Here is an 8,457-nt window from a genome sequence, read left to right as displayed (position 1 = left end):
ACATAACATATATAATATCAAATAAATTTAAAATCATATATCATATAAATAACATAAAAAATCAAATAAATAATATTTAAATGAACATTAAAATAAACACATATAATATAAAATAAAATTAATGCTATAATAAACACCTATAATATTCACTTTGCCAAAAGCCAATCATACAGTACGCATTTTTCACACAGCCCAAACCACTCTGGGGTTCTCAGCCTCCTCGTTTGGAAGGGTGCTACTGGCACCAGCCTGGATTTTTAACTTCAGGGGCCGATTTGATCTGAGCCTCCTCTCTGAGTCAGGGCAGCTGTTGGTGACTCCTGCCCAGCCTGGAGCCTTTTTCTCCCCGTGAGCTGTTCCTGCTCTACACTTCCCAGAGCTCACAGGTCTAGAAAATTGGTAATTAGCAACTTGGAAAGGCTAATAAAATTTTTGGCCTAGTTACTGGACAAGGTGTGGCGAGGAAGACCTCCAACAAAAGCGACTGGTGGCATTTGGAATTAAACCCTGCTTTTAGGGGGATTAATAGCAGTTGCTGAAGCAAAGGACTTAAAGGCTGGTCATTTTAGAATGTTTTAAATGATAATGAGGAAACAACAGCAAAGGATTTACTTCCTTGCTCAACAAATGCAAGAAGTGGCGTCCTTCCTTCCTCTGGAGTTCTTGTGAAGAGTGAAGGTGTCATCTAAACCCTTGGGAGGAAAAGTATGTTTCTGTCACACTGAAGTGTGCTTGCATAAAACTCACCATGGAGCAGACAGCCTTGGGTGCCATCCCATGGCACATGGAGGACAGCCAGAGAATCAGGCCCGGGTGATGAAGGGGTGGACAGGTGAGAACTGATGCCATCCACATTGCCTTGAGGAGCTGCTCTCTGCCCTCACCACTCCCTGAACCCACAGAACTGACCTCATCCCCCAAAATGCACAAAATTGATGGTTTTTCAGGTGTGGGAGCAGAGACAGGCTTTATCTCATTCATAGCTGTAACAGCATGAATAACAGGCTCTATGGATGGCAAAGAAAAAACAAATTATGCGTCTAATTATGCAAATTAGAACCCAAACGAGCTATCCCTTATCCCATGTGTACACAATAGCACCTTTTTCCTCATGTAAAGCCACGAGACCAGGGGTTTGTCATGAACTTCTCTGCAGCAGAGCTGAGCAGCAGCCCAGGCTGTCCCAGGCAGCGAGGCAGCACCAGCAGCTCCTGTGCCCCCAGCCCTGCAGGGCTCAGGAACATCCTGGTCCCTTCCTGTTAGGGTGTCCAGCCAGTCAGAGTGAACCTAAGAAAAGGTAGAAAGTCTCTTTTCCTAGCACAGCACTTGAAGAAGCAGTCAGAGCTCTTCATTTCTTGGTCTCCAGGTTGTTAATTGCTCCTTATCTATAAAATTCTTTCTCCTGCCCTGCCGTTGTCAGCTCACCAAGACAGTCTAAGGCACTCTGCCTGTCCTTGGGGCAGTGTTATCTTTTTATAATAAAAACTACGTATGCAATATTTACAGTTACTTCCCAATACCCATCACCTGTGTTAGACACTGAGCTTCTACTCTAAACCAATCCCAAAGTGCCAACATCACCCAGAAGATGGAGGCCAAGAAGAAGAAGAAGGAGAAAGGCTGGACATGCCCAGATCCCTCCGTCTTGCCTCCTGAACCCCCATACCAGAAACAAATCTACTTTTCCACCCCGTGATAACTTCACTAATATTCTATCTAAACTGTTGTGGCTTGCTGGTCTTCATATAAGGTTGGCAATTTGCTCCATGGGTCATAATGAAACCCACAGTGGCATTTTGGGCTCTGTGCCAGGGTCCCCAAGCGCCCTGGCAGGGTCTGGGCTGCCAGAGGGATGTCCTGTGTCCTGACACCCTCCCAGGAGCTGGTGCCCTGCCAGGACCTGGCTGTGCCAGGAGCTCTGCAGAGGCCCTGGTGGGCAGAGCACCCGCTGGGGAGCTCCTGGCTGGGGTGGTGATGAATCCTGACTGCCTGCACGTCAGTCACTGTCCTGGGTTGACTATATGATGCTTTTATCCCCAGTCGCCTTGTTCTGTCCATGCTGAATAATAAGTTTTGCACATTTAAGCCTTGTTCCAGAGAGTGAAGGGGGAAGGGAAGAAGCACAGTTTGCTTTCAGACACTGCACTCACTCCTCCGCGTTCCTGCTCCTGGACTGTGATGTCTGTGGATGGACACACAGCGAGACAGAGCTCTCCTTTGCTTTAGTTAGTTTAGCTAGCTGAGGCAAAGAAGTTCCCTGGACTGTGGTTTTTTCCCTTTTCCCTTTTCTTTGGCCCTGTTTAACCTGCTCTGGACTGAACACCCAGGGCAGCACTGGCAGCTCACACCTGAGGCCCACTAGGCCGGGCCTGGGCCTGCGACAATTCCAGCACTGAGGGACTGAGCAGAGCCTGAAAGAGCTCAGCTGCAACCCAGGGAGGGACGTTCTCAGTTTGTCATCTCTATTGGAGCAGCAAGGGGTATTATTGGTTAATATTGTTTAGGGTTTATTGTTTAATAAACAGATGTTTTCCACTTTTCTCTAAGGAGGTGTTTTCTCCCGGACCGGTTGGGGTGAGAAGCCGACTGAATCTGCTTTCCTAGAGGAACCCCTTTGGGGGTTCTCTCCCAAATTTGCTCTGAGCCAGGACAGTCACCCAGAGCAGGTGTCCAAGGGGTCACCTGTGGTGTGGGGTGGTCATTCCCAACAGTCTGCCCACACCAGGGGAGATGCTTGAGCAGGAGCACAGGAACCTCACACCCTCAGCATACAGCTGGTGCCCAGCCCCTACTGGATTTCCTGCACATTCTTTGGTCCATTGTCATGCATTGCTATCAGCACAAAAATTACTCAGCACAAAAATTCCCTGCCAGGTAGCACGGACTCCTGTCAGAACCCTTGCACCACAGGGAGGGTCCTGTTCCAGCAGGGACAGCTCCCACTGCCCCAGGCTGCTCCCAGCCCCATCCAGCCCGGCCCGGAACATTTCCAGGGATCCAATCTGTCAGGAAAATTAACCCACAAACATCAGAGATTTATGTGCAAAAAGGAGACAGAGGAGTCCTTTGACTTTATTCCAATAAAGGGAGAGGCCATGGGGCATTCCCCTGGTGTCTCTCACATTTTTGGAAGATGCAGCCTGAAGGAAGGACTTGGGAATTCCCTGTGCCTGTGACTGTCACAGCCCTCAGAACTGACCAGAAATAAGTTCAAAAAGAGAGAGGAAAAAGCAGGATCTGAAGGCAGGGAGTGAGACCTGAGGTTTCTGCTAACATGTCACACGTGGCATTCCCCACCTGTGACTGGTTTGGGGGGAGAGCAAAGCTGCTTTTGGAGGCAGCTGTGGGGTGTCTGGGCTGTCAGACTGGGCACACAGTGCTCCTGGACCTGCTGGCAGAGGAAGAGTTAACTGTGCAGAGGGGAACTTAGAGGCAGAGAGAGGAAAGGTTCAGCCTGTAGAAGTTCCAGGGACACCCGAGAGCTCCCACCTGAGTGCCCAGAGGGGCTCCAGGAGAGCTGCAGAGGGACAGGGGACAAGGCCTGCAGGGACAGCACACAGGGAATGGCTGCCAGTGCCAGAGGGCAGGGCTGGCTGGGATCTTGGCAATGAGGAATGGTTCCCTGGCAGGGTGGGCAGGCCCTGGCACAGGGTGCCCAGAGCAGCTGGGGCTGCCCCTCCCCTGCGTCCCTGGCAGTGCCCAAGGCCAGGCTGGACACTGGGACAGGGGAAGGTGTCCCTGCCATGGCAGGGCTGGCACTGGGTGGGATTTAGGGCTCCTCCCAACCCAAACCCTTCTGGGATTTTGTGAGTCCAAGAGCAGACCCCCAAGGACCAAAGGGCATGTTTGGACATTTTCTCCCTCTATGTCCTGCTCTGTGTGCAGAGGGCATTTTTGGCCTAAAACGTGTGCTTTGGGCAATCCTGCTGTTTATCACTCAGCCCATGAGAAGTGATAAGGAGCAATGGGGCAGGCAAGTGCTGTGTGGTGCAGAGTTTTCCTGCAGGCTGGCTCTCACTGCAGGCAGTGGCTGACCCCTCTGTGTGCTCGCCAGGAGCTGCCCCTGTGCTCCTCATGGGGCACATACCAAACAGCACCCAAACACTCGGCACCCCTGCCCTGCCCCCTGCATCACACTCTTGGGGTCTTTTGGATCACTGCGACCCCGAGAATGTTAAAAAGTCTCTTTTCCCAGCCCGGTACTTGAAGAAGGAGTCAGGGCTCTTCATTTTTGGTGTTTATTATTCCTTATCTATAAAATTCTTTCTCCTGCCCTGCCCAGGTCCCTCCAGCAGGACAGTCAGAGGCACTCTGCCTGCCCCAGGGCAGTGTTATCTTTTTATAATAAAAACTACGTGTGCAATATTTACAGTTACTGCCCAATACCCATCACCTGTGTTAGACACTGAGCTGCTACTCTAAACCAATCCCAAAGTGCCAGCATCACCCAGAAGATGGAGGCCAAGAAGAAGAAGGAGAAAGGCTGGACATGCCCAGATCCCTCCATCTTGTCCCTGAACCCCCATTCTAAAAACCCCAAAATCTATTTTTCCCCGAGATAACTATACTATTATTCTATCTAAACTGTTGCGGCTTGCTGATCCTCATATAAGGTTGGCAATTTGCTCCATGGGTCATAATGAAACCCACAGGGGCATTTTGGGCTCTGTGCCAGGGTCCCTGAGCCCCCTGGCAGGGTCCTGGCCATCCTGGACAGCCAGAGGGATGTTCTGGGTTCCCACATCACACCTGCCCTGCCCCTCTGAGAGCTGAATGAGCAGCCAGGAGCAGTCCCCAGGCAGAATATGGATTTTCCCAGCCCAGGGCTGGGAGCAGTGGGCAATGCTGCTGCCCATAGCAATGTTAAAGCTCTCCTTCCATGCCTCTCAGAGGGATTTACCTTGACAGGACTGCACAAATGTGAAAGTGATGCTGGTGCTATCCAAACAATGTCTGCTCCTAAAGGACATGACTGACAGACTGTTGCCTCCTATTTGTGTGTGAGGTGAAGGTTTCGCCAGCAGTTCACTGCTGCAGCACATAAACAACCCTCAGCTGAGGGATAAATGAATTAGTTTTGTGTTTTCTACAGAGGTTGTAATGAATTGTCCTCTTGAAAGCTTTTGCTTTTCATGTAGCATCAGATGGCCTTCCATTCAGAATAAAATTTAAAAAAAAAATTTTAATCCTTGAACTACATTTTGTTTACAGCACAATATGAATTCCTGGTGAATGTGAGGAAGGGAAAAAAAAAAGCCTTGGTAGGAATCAAAATAGACAAGCTGTCTCTCAGTGAGATTTGCTGTTGGTAGATTACTCCTGGGTAAGAGGCTCAGGTACAATCAGCTGCTGGAAGTTAGAACATCCAGGCTGATGTTGCTGCATCTCCCAAGTGAGCCTGAGAATCAGTGCCAGAATAGTTTAGGCTGCAGGGATCCTACAGCCCATCCCCTTTCACCCCTGCCATGGCAGGGACAGCTCCCACTGCCCCAGGCTGCTCCAGCCCCATCCAGCCTTGCCTGGGACATTTCCAGGGATCCAATCTGTCAGGAAAATTAACCCACAAACAGCAGAGGTTTATGTCCAAAAAGGAGACACAGGAGCCCTTTGACTTTATTCCAATAAAGGCAGAGGCCATTGGGCATCCCCTGGGGTCTCTCACATTTTTGGAGGACTCAGCCTCCTTTTTATCCCAGTTTCCCAGCCACATTTCCCTTCTCTCTTTCCCCATTTCTGAGGCACTTGAGAGGTTCAGACTTCCCACAACACCTGATCCCAAAGATTCCCCTCTAATGCACAACCCTCCCTTTTCATTTTTCATCCTTATGGAATTTAGGGGGTTTTCCCCCATTGTTTCTTTCACCTTCCAATGTCTAATTTCATTTCTCAGCAAACCTAAAGCTTGTTTGTAAAGGCAAATCTCTTTTTCCATTCATCCATCAGTGGAATCATTCCCATTGTTTCTTTTCTCTCCCAGTGCTGGTTTTATCCACCAGCAGACCCACAGCTTGTTTGGAAAGTCAAATCCCCCATTCCTCTCAAACCCAATGGGAATTTTCACCTGGCTGCCTTAGAGAGAATTTGACTCAGCTGGAGCAATGTCTGCTCACAGTGATCTAACCCTAACCCTGACCCACACAAAGCTGTGCTCCCTCAGGACAGAGCTCACCCCACGGAGGCTTCCTGACCCCAGGGAGGGTTCCTGACCCAGCCCAGCCACCACAGGTAGAGCTGAGCCTCCCCTCAGCCCCATCCCCAAGGCTGCTGGGGCTCAGGTGCTGGGCTCCCAGAGCAGGGGGGCTCAGAGCCCTCGCCAGCAGCTCCCTGGGTTCATTTCCAGCCCAGGATCCCCCCCTGCCCAGGAGCAGCTCCAAGGGACAGCAGGGACATGGCCAGGAAAGGCTGCAGGGCTGGCAGGGAGGGGAGGGCAGCGCTGGGGTTGGCGTGACCACAAGAGTTGCAATGCACGATGAAGCCAGATTCTACCATCACCAGTTAAAACCAGGTGGGGCAGTTGTTCTTTATCTCTCCCACAGCCAATGCTCCCTCCAGGAGATCTCTGCTGCTCTGTTTTGCAGAGATAATCAAAACTCCACAACTTTGTGAAAGTTGTAAAGCCAGTATGTTTATTACAGCGCTGGACGCATGTGGGAATTGTTCCCCTAAAATGACATGCGTACCTCTGAGAACTTCAGGTCCCTTTTTATCCCCCTCTCAAATACATCTGCATATAGTTTCACAATAGGTTCATACATAGTCATTTTACAAATTTCAGTGACATTCGCTGCTGGTTCTTCTTTATCAGAAAGAATTCCTAGGTCAGGCTGGCCTGCTCTCACAGCAGTCTCTGTCTCTCTCTGTCACCCTCTGTCTCCCCCCTTCCCTCTGTCCTTCACTGAAGCAGTTTCCCTGAGCCTAGGCCTTTGCAGTCAGGCTACATAGCTGTGTTTTCCAGCCACAGACCCAAAGATGAGTCTAAATCAAGTCTAATAATTTCACCTAAATCAAAATGGATTTCTACCCTGGAAAATTTCCACTGTGCCTCAGTTCATGGGCCATTCATTATTAATCGTCTCCTGTCCATGGCCAGGGAGTGTCCCTGCAGGGCTGATCCAATCCCAGCATCCCATGGGGAGATGCCCCGCCCAGGGGAGGAGCCAAGCATTCCTGCCTGGATCCAATCTGAGCTTTGGGACAGCCCAGCAGCCTCTGCCCCCTGCCCTGCCAGAGGAGCAGCTTTCTGCTGCCCTGCACGGCCAGAGGGAGCCCAGGCCCATCTGCAGCAGCCCTGGAGCTGCAGAGGAAAACTCCCCCCTCGTGCAGGATCCCTGCTGCAGCAGAGCCACAGCTGGCACTGCAGGAGGGCTGAGCCCCCGTGGCATGGGGCTGGGGCACCGCCCTGGCGCTGTGGGGCAGGGGCTGTGATCGCTCTGGCTGTGGGTTGCTTTGTGCTATTGCATTTGTATTGTTCATTTTCCTGGTGAAGAACTGTTATTCCTGCTCCCATATCTTTGCCTGAGAGACCCTTAATTTCAAAAGTACAATAAATCAGAGGGAGGGGTTTTACATTTTCCATTTCAGGGGAGGCTCCTACCTTCCTTAGCAGATACCTGTCCTTTCAAACCAAGACAGGGGAGGTTGTGATGCCTGGAGAGGCTGCCTGGAGCAGAGCTAGACAGTGTTAAAGGAATAAAGTGGGTATTCATTGAAAGACCTTCAAAGGACACACCTTGGCCACTATAAGAGCCCAGCTGTGGCTCCACCCAAGGTGCACCCAAGATAGACCCAAGACAGACCCAAGACGGACTCTGAGTCACCAGTTTTCACACTTTGATGAGATTTGTTTAATTTCCACATTGGGGTTAATTGCCCAATTCCAGCTCCAGATTCTGCAGTCCCACCCTCCCAGGTTGCTCCCCTCCATTCCCTGCTGTTTGCACTTTTTAGGGCTGGAGCTGCAGTGGTGTCCTTGGTTCTGGAAAAGGATTGTTCTGTGTGACTGGGCTGTGAGGAGAACAGCTGACACTTTATATGGAGTTCAGAGTTATTTATGATGCAGCACAGAATCTGGAGAATATGAAAGCTCAAATTTGTGTGAGCAGGTCCCTCCCGTGCCCGGGGAGCAGGGGCTGTGCCCCACAGCACCCGTGGGGGAGCACAGGCTCAGAGCCCTGAAAGGCTGGAAACGCCCAGCCCCATCTGTGGGACAGACCCCTCAGAGCTGCCACACCAAGTCCAGTTCTCATGGCTTTGTTTTCAGTAAAACAGCTGAAAATGTTTCACCGTTTATAAACATGACTCTACCCTTGTTTTACTTGGGATCCTGTTTCCTTTTGGACAATCTCTTGCAATCCTACAAAACTATAAATTCCAGATCATGTAGAGGTCCGACTAGCCAAGCATGAATTTCTTTGCGAGTGTAACAAGAAGTGGAGCTGAAGTAAGTGAAGGGCTTGT

This window comes from Ammospiza nelsoni, chromosome Z, assembly GCF_027579445.1.
Source record: "Ammospiza nelsoni isolate bAmmNel1 chromosome Z, bAmmNel1.pri, whole genome shotgun sequence".
Classification (NCBI taxonomy): Eukaryota; Metazoa; Chordata; class Aves; order Passeriformes; family Passerellidae; genus Ammospiza; species Ammospiza nelsoni.
This window is presented reverse-complemented; position numbering follows the sequence as displayed.